General features: G+C 38.3%; 1 long non-coding RNA gene and 1 pseudogene across 6 annotated transcripts in view; one reads left to right on the top strand and one right to left on the bottom strand.

The window, feature by feature from the left end:
• Positions 1 to 16,269, bottom strand: part of LOC141577554 (uncharacterized) — a 732,371-nt gene that overhangs the window by 177,221 nt on the left and 538,881 nt on the right. The window lies entirely within an intron of this gene.
• On the top strand, positions 7,236 to 7,901 carry LOC141577390 (large ribosomal subunit protein eL29-like; annotated as a pseudogene).

Genomic DNA, 16,269 nt, shown 5'->3' with positions numbered 1-16,269 from the left:
ACACATTTCCTGCTGATGCACAGTGAACAACACAAATGAATTATATGCAGAAATTACTTTTTTTTTTCATTTTTAGTTGCATTTGAAGTGATTTATACAATTATTGCTGTTCTGTTACCTGAATATTATTCTGTGATTGTAGCGGGCTATTCTGTTGATATTCTGAATTATTTAAGTACAATTTTATATAAAAGAACACAGTCCAGCTAAGAACGTCACCACAATAAAGACGTTAGGAATGAAAATGACAGGAGGAAGCATGAAGTCTATGGAGAAGGGTCTAACTCAAATTCTCTTTCTCTTTGTCTTTGGGTAATTACTTAAACTCTCTAAGTCACTTATAAAACAGACCTAATAACATTAATATCCAAAAAATGCTTAAATGAGATAATGCATACAAAGATTTTGAACAGAGCAAATGACAAGCAATAAATATACTTATTATTGTTACATTCCAGTTAATTGTCTCTAAGTGTGTATATACAATAAGAGTATTTAAAAAATTAAATATTATCATTAAATATTAGAAGAAACAGAATAGAGCATGTGTATGTTTTAGTTTTTAGTTCAGAGATGCCTTCTAAAGCATAAACAACAAAGAGAAATAATAATGAAAATAATTTTAAAATATCATCATTAACAATATAAATAATTAACATACTGAGCATTGTATCTCAGAAACTTCTTAACCAAGAATGGTTACAAAATGTAATTAAGGAGATTGGCAACATAAACACACACATACACAAATTCAAATGTTCTGATAACCACTACAACAAATATCTCTAGTGAATGTGTCAGAGCAACATCAGAAATACTAATGCATAAAATAGAAGTTCATCCAACATCCTGGAGGAAAATGAGTTACTTCTCCCCAAGTGCAGTATCAGGGCACATCACCAATTCTGGAAACCACACTATTTGCCTTAAAGATCTAAGGAATTCATATTTCTTGAAAGATTTACAATGTTATTTACTTAAAGTATTCATTTACATTCTAGCCCCTGTAGAATCTGTGACATTTGGATGGTGAAATAGAAAGTAAATATTGGTTTTTTTTCCTTCTGAAAGACTAAATATGCTTCTTCATTAGATTAATTCTTCAAAAATTCATGCAAATTGAAATGTGGAAAAGGGGTCAAACGATAATATAAAAATACACAGCTTGCATAGCTAGGAATTATTCAGCCTCCCACTGATTTCTCACCAGGCTGCCCAGTCAATCTTATCTCCACTCCGTCTTGGCTTTTGCTCACCCTCCAAAACTTCCATTTTGATTGTCTCAGGAGGCAGCCTTGGTTTAGTAGGAAAAAAACGTAACATGAAATCATGTAGATGTTATTGTCCTTAGCATTTCCCTCTCCTAAACGTTCTGTGCTCCTGAGAATGTCACTACCTCCCGGCTTGAGTTCCGTCACTATTTTTCTCACGCCCAGCTCACAGACGGCAAGGTGTGGTTGTTAAGGGCACAGCCTCTGGGATTGGTTTGCCACTAACAAACGTGTAAATTTAAAGAGGGAGTTAAACTCTCTGAGGCTCAGGGCAAACATCTAGGAAAGGAGGTTAAGGATAGTCTTTATTGCATGAGATTTTCTATGGATTAAATAAAATTAGTCCATCTAATGCTCTTACCTGAGCTCCTGCCCCCCCAAATAATCTATAAACATTAGTTAGTATTATTGCAAGATTTTTACACTCAGTAAATGAAATATTAATTCCATTCGCCACTTTTCTCTCGTTTGTCCCAGAATATGTGGGAGAGATACTCCCACTACAGGTTCCAGTGTAACCATTCCATTGCCTTCCACTCGCTCCAGAGCCCGGAATCCTGTGCTTCTCACTCACCTTTACACCCCCTGCCTCACACGCAGAGGCCAGTGAACACCTGCTAATTGTCACTCTTCCGTTATCTTATCTGGCACTTTTGAGTCGCTCTGCTTACATACATCAGTTGTTATTATTCTCATATTTCTGTTTGTAACTTTGTGAGAGTTATCATATCTTCAAAGTATGTTCATTCTCTATCATCTTTAGAGAACTCTAACCAAAATGATGGTTAAATAAATTTTGATGACTAACTGGTTAGCAAATGAATATTTTTTTTAATGATTCCTAGGAGTACTTGAAAGAAACCCTATTTGCTTTTTTAAATATTTTATAATTTTACTTATCGAATGATTAAATTTATTTCATGGGAGCCACATTGAATCAAAACACTGAAAGAATTCAATTGTTCATCTCAGATAAAAAGAAAATGATTTATGTTAATAAATTATGTGAGATGTAAATTTTTAAGTAATAAGATAATTATTTAAAGAAAAGTAGAAGCATTAGAAATTCTATTTAGGAGCTAGTTTGGCAATTTAATCTATATTTCACCTTTTGCCTATAACACAGACGATGGCTAAGAAGTCAGGAATCTTGTTATCTGGTGGGATGCACTGATGCTCATTGACAGCCTTTTTCTCTCATTATTCCTCATGTAAAGGCTTTTCTTTTCCATTCTGCCTTCTTATTCCCTTATATTTTCCAAATTCCCCACCCGTGCTCATGTGCACTTCTTTCCTCACGCGGAGTCAGATGTGAAGTACCAACAAATTTTGCTGTCCCGAAAAGACCTCTAGAGAAAAGGGATTAACATGAAACAACATAATAATTTGCCTTTAATTCTTAAAGTAAAATTTATTTATTGTCTCATTATAGCATGGCCCACCCCTGGGATATCTGGATCCAGACACGTTGAGCAGGGCAGGACAAAGCCGGCAGGACAACTTGCATGCACACAACTTTTCCTTAAAAGGAGGCATCTTAGGAAAATGCTTCCATGTTCTGCAAATTTGACTAGGCTTCCTTGGATTTTGATTAAGAAATGTTGACATCTATACTGCAACATTAAAAGTTACTATTTTCTGCAGTAGCTGGATGGAGCTAGTTATCATACCAATGATAATTTAGAAATACACTATTTGAATCAAATACATTCTTAAAAATGTAAACATATTTTTTGAAAGCTGACATACTTTTGAAAGCCGGTGGTAGGGACACTATCCACAGTTTCCTTCCAATCCATAATTACTTTCCTTTAAAACTCAGTGAATTATTATTCCCATAAAGAGAATCTGGCATATGACATACACTGCTGCAAAACAAAGGTATCTGAGAACACTCTGAGAGAGACGGACAGCCACAGGCCTAGCTGGGAGCAAGCAAGCCTGACCCTGAAGCTTGGGAAGAAGAAAGAGAACTGGCCAGAGACCAGTGAGACCACCCCAGAATCCAGGGGAAGAATGACTAGTTCATAATATAATTCAGTACAAATAGGAAGGAAATGTTGATAGTTACAAAACGGAGATGTTTAAATGTAAAGCCTGTAATACTGAGTCACTCTCTGTATCTGATGGGGTAGAAGATGAGGCTCAGCTCCACCAAGTCCCCCACCAGGTGCACTGTGATGATGCCAGTCCAAGGCAGAAACTGCCATCACCGTGATCTGCCCAAGACGCCAGGGGCAGGGGCCAACAGGGGACAACTAGGCAGAATTGGGGACCTCAAGGTTAGGGGAGCAGATAGCTGAGACCCTGTTAGAGAAGGCAGAGAGGTGGCAGGAGATAGCCCCTTGGAGCTCATGCTCCAAGCCCCAGGCACAGAGTCTACTGTCTAACTGGACTTCACTTATGATACAAGTACAAAGAGGAAATTATTCAAAGTTGCATTCAGGAATTACATTTCAAGATGGCAACTGCAGAGTCTTAAACCCCAAGCATGGGGGCCCCTCCGAGTTTGGGTCCCTGTGCAACTACACTAGGCAAATCAACATGAACCCTTGGAGTTGAGCCGTGTTCCAGGCTTATAGTATTGATTATGTATATATATATATATATAGTAGGGCATATAGTATTGTTTTTTTTTTTTAAAGATCAAAAACCCACCAACACAAAGTTTATATTCCAGTCATGGAGTAAACCTTAAACAAAATCAATACATTTCATAATACGTTGGAAGACGGAAAGTTCCATGAAGAAAAATAAAACAAGGAAGGAAGGATACAGAATGATGGGGGCAGAAATTTTAAACAAGATGATAAAGAAGTTCTCTGTGAGCCATGGACAATTGTGCAAAATTTAAAGGCTGTGAGGGAGGTGAGAATTTGGGCGTCTTGAAGAAGAATGTCGCAGGTAGAGGGAAGAATAAGTCCATGGCTGGAGCACATATGAACTGTTTGAACAAAGAAAGAGGCTCATGTATTGGAGGAGAATAAATATGGTGAAAGGCAAGAGGACAGTAATTGAAGATGAGATCAGAATTTGAAGGGAGTCCAAATTGTGGTGACCTGTAGACCATTGAAAGGACTTCAGCTTTTACTCCTGAAAGAGTAAGGGGGTTTCTGGAGAGTTTTTCAAAGAAGGAAATGATTTCTCTACTTTTCCAAGGGTTCTGTCTGGCTGCCTTATTGAGGGCAGAATGTAACAGTACAAGAGTGGAAGCAGAAAGCCAGCAGGGCATTACAGCAGTGACACAAGCAGGAAGGTGACCGCCGGTGGTCCAGCCACTGCACACACATCCCAGGCAGCAGTAATTAAGAACTGGGAGGTGGTCATGCCTCTTTAATTTTTGAGTGAATTTTATCACAAGACAGCAGCACAAGAAGAGGCAGAGTAGTAAATCATGATGAAGTGATTAGAAGTAATGAAAACTTACCCCCAAGCTTACAAGAATGGGCTGCTGAGCTAGCACAACCAGTGGGATAGGGGATCATGCCATTTTAACTGACTCTCATGAAGTGTGGTGTCCAGTCAGGGCACAGACTTGGAAGAGATCCAGGCAACGGACATCAGTCCATACTTCTGTGTCCCTCAGGAAGGGCTTCCTAGTTTCTTTTCTCAGAGCAAGAAGGGGCATAAAATTTCACAGCATAAATTGAAAACTTTGTATTTAGCCAAATCTGAGTGATTCAGATGGGGAATTAAAGAGAGTTAGCCTTCTTAATGAAATACAGTTCTCAGGACACAGCCTGCAAACTGACCCTATAAACAAATGTCCTTTTCTATAGTGACAGCTGCCAAGTTGTCAAAAGCAGAAAGCCACTCATCAGAATTGCTGTCGACAAATGTAAGTCAGTATCTGATAATTCTGTCCCCTTATAAAACAATGTTTCCTTGCCCACCTCCTATAGACTTCATAGCGGCACCAACATTGTAATAAGGAGTAACAAAGCTGACTCCGTATTAGATCTGTTCCTTTAGCTCTAACTCTGCCATTTCCTGAGCTTAGTCATGCTGGCTCTGCACCTTTTCTAAAAGAGTGCTATCTATAGCCTGAAATATATAAGAAAGCCCATTCTCAAGGCTCTGACCTTTAAGGGTATAACACTTTTCTGTTCATATAGAGATCAAAAATTGCAGAACAGAGAATAGCATTTGTCTTGTGAGAGGTTTATAGGAACATCATGACCTGACCCACATGGACAGCCGCAAAAACAAAAGATCTCAGAAACAAGAAATCTGCAACAATCAACCACACCACCCCCATCTTCAGTATAAAAGGAGCCTGAAGTAAGATGGTTCTCCAGGACATCAGTCTGCCACCTTCTCGGTCTGCTGGCTTTCTGAATGAAGTCATCATTCCTTGCCCCAACACCTCATCGACCAGTTTACTGGCCTGTTGTGCAGCAAGCAGAGTGAGTTTGGACTCAGTAACAGTATCTAAAAAGCAGACTGCCATATGGGACTGCCAAGCTCACATCTATATCTACCTAAGTCTAGAGATAGAGTATGTGTTGAACGTCACTAAAATCCTCTGGTCTTTCTGGGAACATCACAGATGAGAGGAGAGGAAGAGCTAATTTTACTTGGCTCTTCCCTATTATTGTCATTAACAGCCTCATTGATAGAGTCCTATTATCTCTTAAACGCTGTAGGTAAGTTTAATTAAACATATTCTCCCATATTGTAGCTACTTTCCAGGCTGCCCTTTACTTCCAGAGACACACCAAAACTGAAAACCCCAAAGCTCCAAATTAACATGGGGGACTTCCTAATGTATAGGAGGAATTTTTACAACTTTTACTGCCCCTTCACTTTCCAACTGTTTGACCTGAAGAAAAAACTTAACTGTTTTGTCATTAAAAACAGTGTGTAAAATTATGTTTTGGTTTTCTTCCTGAATTTAATGGTAATGGATGACCTTTATTGAAACAATTAAATAATGCTATAAAGAAGAAAAAATTTTAATTGTCCCTTCAACTCATAGATAACTATTATTAACATCTGGGGTCTTTCCCATCTTTTTAAAAAAAAAAACTATCCTTGTTGATAGAATATTTTTTCTGGATTTCTCTGGCAAATATATTCAGGCTTCTGTGTCTGAAGTTTCACTGGGTACCTCATGACACATGACTTAATATCTTGCTTAAGAAAAAGCTTTGAACTCTGTGTTCCCTCAGACATTCATTTGTGATTCTGAAAGTGAATTGTAGTTTGAAAAAAATAACCCAGAAAGCCTGAAGGATGAATCCCTATTTCTCCAAAAGAGGCAAGAGCTCAAAGCTCCGTGGCAAATCAAAGCAGTGATTTTTTCCTGTGGTTTCTGTGGTTCCTTGTACTTTAAATTTGTACCTCTAGGGAAGATCTGCCTTCAGCCATTAAGGCTGTAGCTTATGTAGTAACTTTAAAACTGTGACAGAAACTATTTAGCCCCAATTGTTATTCACTGTTTAATTTCCTGTTGATCAAGTGTAAACAGAGGGTGTGTTAAAGACAAAAGTAATCTCAGTCTATGCAGGTGAGATGTTTGAAACATCTCAACTGTTACCTGCTGGCTACCAGAACACACTCGAAAAAGTTGTGGTCTTACAGTTTGGGGAAAAGTTCTAAATCTAGTTTAAAAAAAAACCCTCAGGAGATTGTGATACAGCTCGGACACAGAATCGCTCTGGGGAGATACAGGTTTCATCTGATTAGATTAGCTTTATAGTTCTATGTTCTCATGTTCTTTCTAACTGCAGTGAATTTTTGAGCCCAGTTTTTGATGCTCAGATATCTAAACTTGTTAACATGTTTCACATAACAGGCAATAGGATCTTTTTTTCAGAATGATAAATGTATAGCAAATGTCAGGGAAGACCTAGGACTCGGGCAGTAAAAATTTTTCATTGAGCAGGCATTTTAAAAGTGCATGTTCTGGCTCTTTCTCTTCCACTCCCAGGCGATTCGGGACCTCCTGGCTCCAGTACAGGCATGGCCAAGTCAAAGAACCACACCACACACAACCAGTCCCAAAAATGGCACAGAAATGGCATCAAAAAGCCCGAATCACAATGATATGAATCTCTTAATGGGGTGGACCCCAAGTTCCTGAGGAACACGTGCTTTGCCAAGAAGCACGAGAAGAAGGGCCTGAAGAAGATGCAGGCCAACAACATCAACGCCATGAATGCACTTGCTGAGGCTATCAAGGCTCTCATAAAGCCCAAGGCGGTCAAGCCCAAGATTCCAAAGGGCAGCAGCCGAAAGCTCAGTCCACTTGCCTACATTGCTTACCCCAAGCTCGGGAAATGTGCTCGTACCCACATTGCCAAGGGTCTCAGGCTCTGTTGGCCAAAGGCCAAGGCCAAGGCTCAGACCAAGGCCACAGCTGCAGCTCTGGCTCCAGCTCCAGCTCCGGCTCAGTCTCCCAAAGGCACCCAGGCCCCCACAAAGGCTCCAGAGTAGAGGCTTTCATCTATTGATGTGAGGATGTAAGGACTAGTGTAACCCCTGGGCAGTTGTCTGCATGGGGCTCATGTCTACCTGTGCTGTTTGTACAAATAAACCTGAGGCAGGAAAAAAAAAAAGTGCATGTTCTGGGCTCTATTTCCAGAGATGCTAATTCTGTAGACATTGACTTGGTAATTTGCAATTTTAATAAATATCCAGGGGATCCTTATGTAATATTTCTTTGGGAAACACTCAATTAGAGAATACTCTTCACTTTGGGGGATTAATCTAAGATGATTAGGAAGCATGCTCTATTTATTGTTAATATTTAGTTAAAAATTATGTGAAAAAATGTCAAGTAATAACACCACTCTGGTTTTTACAATATCTATTGTCATGTCAATTCAGTTCTTTGCACATGTAATTATACATAGATAGGGGGATGAGAGAGAGGCATTTACTTACATTGACATGTGTACACATGTGTACGTGGGGAAAAAGGGAAAATGACTGTATTAACTAAAGATATGGGTTTTCTCTGTTTTATAAAATTAGACTATAACAGAGTTTTATCTTAAAAGATTTCTGCAGGTTCGTTTGACTTCATTAAACTCTCCACTCATTCACATCAGATATGAGAGTCTATGAGAACACTTTTAACTTTGTAGACAAGTCTTGGAGGCAATCCTGGGGAAAAATAACTCTTGGATTGATTTTCCTATCATGCTCTGAAATAGTATTAATATTGTCTGTCAAAGAAAGGTGGCACAAAAATGATGGCATAAGAACGGGCATGATTTTTAAACAAAAGCCCTGATGATAGTAAGTAAATTATTCTGCCATAGCGTAGAATAATTTGAAGTAATGGGAAAAGCCAGAGTCCTACTTTGGGTCACTTTATATAGTGTGCAATGGTCAAATAAAAGAAAAGCATCTTACCTCATATGATAATTCTTATATATATATATTTATGTTTTTAGAGAGATTCAGTGTTTTCTGGCATTGTGCAATCTTTCTTAATTTAACAATGGCTTGTTATTTTTAATTTAGTGGATTATGTTTGGTCTCTCACCACTAAGTAATAAATAAGTAAGTGTCCTAAGCAGGACCAAGGTAAACTAGAAAGTATGAAACCTTTATTGGTATGTCCTTATCTCCTACTCTCCTCTGGAGACAGTGTTCCCTGCCTCCTTGCCCTGACTTCTCTGACCAAAGTGATGTTAGGAAGTAGCTGATAAGATGGAACACTCCAAACAGCAAAGCCATGACAGCCTTAACAGGTCATCACATAAGGACTGTTTATGTCTTTTAATTTAACATTTGTATTTATATTTACAATTATAAATGAAAATATTACAGCTTGAGATGTTAAGTAAAACTACAAGACATTTTTTAATGAAAAGCTGCCAGGTAAACCAGATGTGAAAAGGGATCAGCTAACTAACAGCATCCTATACAAATCTTTAAAGAATCCTCTTTACCTGGACTCCACTTGAGAAGATCCCCGTTGCCTCCTATATCTGAGCCTTTCCATGGTTAGGGATCTGAATCTCCTCTCTTCTGCACTTTCCTGACCACTTGTTCAGATTTCATTTAAATCACCGGACACTCATCTGTTTCCCCACTTCCGCAAATATGCTGTAGTCACTCCCTGTCTCACTCTGTTAGTCTCGGTGCATATATTTGCTTAATGCAGTCATTTTAGTAAGGGTCGGGAGGAAGTAAAGTAAAAGCAGGATTCAATCCCTTGTGCTTAGTGGAATGCTCCAGTATTTAAGTCTCCCCATTTTTGGATTTTAGACATAATTTAGCGAATAAATGAACTATTTTATATTACTTTAAATCACAGGAAACATATTGATGATTGTTTTTTCTTGTGTTAATTTTGAATAAGACCACTCTACACATTTGATTTCCATCTGGATGATACTCACATTTCTAGTGTGGCTCTTTTATGAGTTTATATGAGTTTTGTACTCGGCTATCTCTTGTCATTTTAATCTGTTTCCTAATTTGTTGAAAATGTATTTCCAATTATATTGTCTAGTAAATGTGTTTAGTACTAGGGCTACAGTGCCAAAATATTTGTCCATCACTATCTTTAATTACATCTGGTAATCCTATTAGCTGACTTGCAGAAATTAGTAGATACACCAGAAGCAAAATATCATTACATAACTATGAAATAATTAAGTTTAAGTCTACACAGAAGCATATAAAACAAAACAAATATTGCAATTACACAAAGAATGAACAGCTTGTGCTGGAGCCTTTCCCTTTACTCTGGGGGAAATCTAACACTCTGACTGTAAGTCATTTCCTCATATGCCAAATATGGGCACCTCTATCGTCTCTATCAATAAAAAGTTCACGCAGCTCATTCACAAGTGTACATATTAGCATAGCTATTAGGGCTGAGGGCCTTGATGCATTATTTTGGGGTCTGCCCTCATTGCGTTTTCCTGAAACAGCGCTTTCAGAATGTGAGAGATAATGCTCAGACTCGCAGGGGGAAACTATAAAGCAGTTGCTTGAAAACTGTAATGAAGAGAAGCCGGATCCATAACCAATGGGGCTTCTTCTGGGGTCCTCGGGCAACTGGGTACTGGGTGGGAGTCAGCAGTGGTCTGTTGGGGGAATTAAAGTTATTGACCAAGAATGCTGTTAATGATATTAAATAGAAGGACTAAATTAGACAGCAGAAACTCTAGTGTGCCACCCTTCTTCAGGTCTTTTCACAGACTCTTCAAAGTCAAATAGCTCTCTCTGAATATGAGTCTGTATGATGTCTTCCCTTCTATGGCTAAAATTGCCAAACAACTGAGCTCAAATCCAAAGTCAGTGCTTGGAGTTTGGTTGTAATAAGGTCAGTGGCAATATCCTTATAAAACCTTGGAAAAAAATAAGTGAAATTTGTGCATTTATTCTCTTTGGTGTCTACCTTTTGTTCAGCTCAGATTGTTTCAGCTTCAAATAGCTAACACACCACAAAAGCAACAGAAGCCAAATGAAGACAGAATTTCCCACATAATAATCCCTGATGTGGGCAGTACAATGTTGGCGTGAGCACCAACAACAAAGAGGTGGAGTTCTTATTTAATTCTGCTGCCACACCCTTGCTTTGGTGTCTGTGCTCAAGTACAGGTCATGGTATGAGAGACCTTCTGGAGATCTGTCCACCACATCCAATCTCAGGCATCAAGATAGAGGAAGACTGGAAGAATCAAGGGTGCATCTCCCAACTAGGGAAACTCCACCAGCCACCTCGTGTGGTTTCCTTATGCTATATTGGCTCAAATGTTGCCTCAACTTTGCATCTAAATTCAAGGGAGTTTGGGAAGAAATGCTGTCATTTAGGTGAGAATATTGAGTATTCAAGTAACACCCAGGATCTGCTACAAAGAAGGGCACAAACACTGTGCAGCAATGATCAGCATCAGAAAATGCTTGCCTTCCCCCCCTTGCCAACACACAACCCTCCCTACCTCTGCCCTCTTATTTTCTGCCTCTGTGGCTGCCCCTTCCTGCTTGTTACCTCCATGTCTTTTTCATTTCCTTATCTAACCATAATATGAAACCAATATATTTTTCATATTCAATTTACTCACTATAACTAATTTTATGTTTACACCAAGTTTGAAAATGGCAAGACTATTTGTTTTCATCTAAGGAAACTGATAAACCAATTGGGATGCCTTTGGTTTATATAACTGTATTATCTTCCCCTGCCCCTTGCCCCAGCACCTTTCATAAGATTTAAAAAAAAAAAAAACAAACTTTTTCTGATGATATGGTAAGAAATACCTGATATCATCTCCTTCATCCTCTCAGTCTAAAACCTCTCCCCTGCGTCCATGGCTATGAGTCTTCTTTGTTCGTTAAAAGTGTTAGTTCATGTTCATGAATCTAACACTGAATCATACGTTACATAAAATGCATCTTTTCACACTTGAGTTTTATATAAATGATTTTACTAATGAACTAATTATGTGCTACCAAAAATAACTTGTAATAACTGTAAGGAGTGTGAAGTGACAATGTATTATTTTCAATTTGAGGGAAAACAAAAATGCATTTTGTGTTATTTTCATCATACAGTTAAAGATTAACAGCTGGGTAAAACATGTAGAAAATTATGTGCAATCATTTCTCCCTAGAGCTGTGGTCGTCAAGCTGTAATGTACGTAACACTTACTTAGAATCCTGATAAAATTCCAGATTCACTGGATTCATCCCTAAAGACTGATTCAGTAGATGGAATGTGGAGTCCAGGAAACTGAGTCTTAAATCAAGGTTTACAGACAAGATGCTGAATGAGACTTAAGGAGAAGCAGGGTGTGAGGCTATAGATGAAGGGGGACATTCCTCATGCTGTAGGGTTTAAAACCAAATCAACAGTAGAAAATGAAAAGGTTAATACAACCATGTCAAAGCTTTCTGTTGTTCAAGAAAATATAGCTGAAAGGGAGAATGATTATAATACATAATAAAAGGACTTCCCAATTTTAAGATGCAATAAAAGGGAGAAGATGATTATAATACTGCATTCAAAGAAAAAATGAAAACATAACACTATGTAAAATATCAAAGATTAACTGTATTTTGAAACCAATCAAAACCTATAAGCAAGTTTTAATAAATAGTCTATCAAATAAGAACAATAGAATAAGGTTGGTGACATTTTTTCCTTATCAGAAGACTGTGCACTAGTTTTTGAACCATGTAAATGAAGTTGCGCCAGTTCCAATACCTACTAATCTATATTACAATGAACAATTTCTCTAAGTCTCAGTTGTGCCAACCCTAAAATCAGGATGAAATTGTGAACCAATTCATGAAACTGTGATGACAATTAAATATGGCAACGCATGTGAAGCATGTAGTACAGAGCCTACTGCATCTATGTCCAATACTGCTATACATAAAACACACTCTCTCATATCGTCCAAACCTGTGACTCAAAAATGAGTCAAACAATAAACGCTCATGGTTTACAGCCACTGGGGACAAAAACACAAAGCAACAACAACAACGCCCAGTGATAGAAAAGCTTTGTCTAATCGTGGACTAAGAATGTTTCATTCTGGAAGAATCCATCTGCACTTCAAGATATCAGCTATCTTGAAACAATTCTTTGGAGTGGAATAAATATGGGAATGAATAATTACTAAATATCCTCCGACTGTGGATTACCCACATTCTCTTCCCTACAGCTACACCTTGGGAATTCTCAGCTATCACTCATTCATGTACATTGTCTCTCCTGGAAAAGGAAGAAGGATTGAACTCCTTCCATAGAGAAATCCTCCACTTAAGCATCTATTCATCTGATCTTCACCATTGCCACGGGCTTAGTTGGACCTGAGGAATTAGCTGAGCTGAGCAATTCTATCCCTAAGGTCATTCCTGCCTGACAACGTGGATTCATGAACAGGAGGGAATATCTATTATCTTACCTCACAGCTGAGCTCTATTTATAAATTGCCTGAGCCTAGTTTATTTGCCTTCTTAAGGCAGGTACAAATCATCCTATTCAATTTCACTTCACATTTTGTAATGGAATGCATCAATTAGCCAGTTGCTAGGAGGAGACAGTGAAAACTAGAATAGCAGAGCCTTCTGGGCTCAGTGTAGGATAGAAGTGTCACATAAAAAGGAAATGGCTGCAATTGTTGTCTCTTTGCTGGTAGCAGCCAAATCTGTTTTCCAACCCAAATAATTCCCTTGAGATTCAAATCAAGAGGCTGAGTTGCCTCCTGGACTGTCAAACTCTAGTTTTGCAAGCAAGTCTTAACTCAGTTAATCATCCAACTCTCCCCAAAGCTGTTCCCTCCACATTGCTCTTAAGGGAATGGCATCACTAGAATCAGTCACTGAGCCCTGTGCTTTTCCTCTCTACTTTTTTATACTTACACTGGCATCTTTAACTGTGGCCCTCATCACCTCTTGTCCAGATGGCTAAAACTATCTCCCAAATTACTTACTTTCAATCTTGCCCCTACACCAATTTACCTTCCAAACTATGACCAAAATGATGGTTTAAATAATTCTATAATGTTCCTTTCTGTGTGTTAACATCTTCCAAAGATCATCCATAGCAGAAAAGGTAAAGGGCCATTTCCTTGGCATTATATATGCTGGCATGTCTTTATGATCTTATTCTAGCCTAACTAGCCTAACAGGACCATCTCCTGCCACTACTGTCAGCTCAGAGCCTGCCAACCAACAACCACCACGCACCAGCAATCAAGCAAATTTAGGTTCATTTGGCTTCCTGCAGCAAGGGAGAATGCACATCAGAGGAGCCCTGAACTGTCTCTGTAAAAGAGAGTTAGGAATGACTTATAACAGTGGGGCTCACGCTGAGTGATTCTAAGCGGGATTTAGAGACCTGTGGATAATTCAGGATGGGGTGCTGTCAGACAGCAGAGACAAGTCACTGGGTGTCTTTGTATTTTTCCTCTAGGAAGCAAGGAGTCCGAAGGGGAGCAGGGAAGGAACTAGCAGTCACTCTTGCTTTCTTGGGGAAGGGGATGTTTAGTTGCTTTTGTGGCTGCAAAGTGTCTTTTTCTCTCTTATTCTATTGTGGCCACAGAGTGGCCTTGTCTGAGGATCGACTGTACTCTGAGAAAGCTGTTTATGTTTAGTTGGGAACACTAAGGCCAAGTGTCAGCTTCCAGCAGTGAACTGCTAGTGACATTTTTCACTTTCTCACTCCCCATGTCAAGTTCTACATCCTGGTTTACCAAATACGCAGCCCCTTGAAAGACAAGTGCTCTTCCTAATTTACACGTCTTTACAAAAGTGGTTCTTAGAGCTTGAAAAACCTCAGCTGCACTTTTCCCATGACTTCCTCCTACTCATTCTTTAAAGTTCTTTCTCTCCCCTTACAGGCATGCACGCATGTGTTAAAATACAGATGAAATACATGAATTTTGTAAAAAGAAAATAAACCATATAAAAAGTAGTAGAATAAAGTGTCCTTTCACTAATCCATTCACAAGTCATCTTACTCTTCCTAGTTTCAAAGTGAGAATAAGATTGTTCTATTTAAGGCTAATACCTTGAAAAAAATTATAATACACCAACAGCATAGAGATTCTTTCCCATTTTACTAGGAATAGATATTCAACCAATGGGTCTAAAAGTTATTTATCTGGATTTCAGAGACTTTTACCATCTTTTAAACAATATTAAGTTCATCCATGTGTCATTTCTGGAGACATATTTTAAATGAAAATGATTCCCCTGATTCAACTATCTTACAGATAAGAATTTCAAGGAACTAATCTTGACTTTGAAATCAAATTGATTTTGTTTTTGAAAAGATAAACAAAACTGATAAACCTTTAGCCAGATTCATCAAAGAGAGAAATCAATAAAATCAGAAATAAACAAGGAGAAGTTGCAGCCAACACCACAGATATACAAAAGGGCATAAGACTATTATGAACGACTATGTGCCAATAAAATGGACAACCTAGAAGAAACTGACAAATTCTTAGAAAGGCACAGTCCCTCAAGACTGAACCAGGAAGAAACAGAAAATGTGAACCTACCGATTACCGGGAATGAAATTGAAGCAGTAATTTAAACACTCCCAACAGCAACAAAAACTCCAGAAATGGATGACTTCATGGTTGAATTCCACCAAGCATTCAGAGGAGATAACACCTATCCTTCTCAAACGGTTCCAGAAACCGTCACAAGCAGGAACACTTCCAAACATCATTCTATGAGGTCAAACTCACTCTGACACCAAAACCAGACAAAGATATCAGAACAAAGAAGAAGGAGGAGGAGGAGGAAAGGAAACTAACAGGCCAATATCACTGACGGACAAATATGCAAAAGTCCTCAACCACATATTAGCAAATGGAATCCAACAACACAAAGAATTATACACCATGATCAAGTGGGGTTTATCCCAAGGATGCAAGGATTTTTCAGTATCTGCCAATCAATCAATATGACACACATTACCAAACTGAAGAATAAAATCATATGATAATCTTAATAGACGCAGAAAAAGCTTTTGACAAAATTCAACATCTATTTATGATAAAAATCATCCAGAAAGTGAGCAAAGAGGGAACATATCTTAACATGATAAAGGTCATATATGAAAAACTCACAGCTCTCATCACTGTTAAGACTGTTTTCCAAGTACATGTGTTTTACATTCTTAGGTAACTTTATTCCTAGTTATTTTATTCTTTTTGATGCAATGCTAAATGGTATTGCTTTTTAAATTTCCCTTTCTGAAGGTTCATTATTAGTATACAGAAATGCAAAAGATTTCTATGTGTTAATTATGTACCCTGCAACTGCCCTGAATTCATTAGTGAGCTCTTGTAGTTTTCTGGTGGTAACTTTAGAATTTTCTATGTATAATATCATGTCATCTGCAAACAGTGGCAGTTTTACTTTTTCCTTCACAGTTTGGATTCCTCTTCTTTCTTTATATTGTCTGATCACCATGGCTAGGAATTAAAATACTATGTTTGAATAAAAGTGGCAAGAGTGGGGAGAGTAGGCATCCTTGTGTTGTTCCTGGTCTTAGAGGAAGTGCTTT

Source organism: Camelus bactrianus, chromosome 4 (assembly GCF_048773025.1).
Source record: "Camelus bactrianus isolate YW-2024 breed Bactrian camel chromosome 4, ASM4877302v1, whole genome shotgun sequence".
Lineage (NCBI taxonomy): Eukaryota > Metazoa > Chordata > Mammalia > Artiodactyla > Camelidae > Camelus > Camelus bactrianus.
The sequence above is the reverse complement of the archived record's forward strand: the minus strand, read 5'-3'. Positions and strand labels throughout refer to the sequence as shown.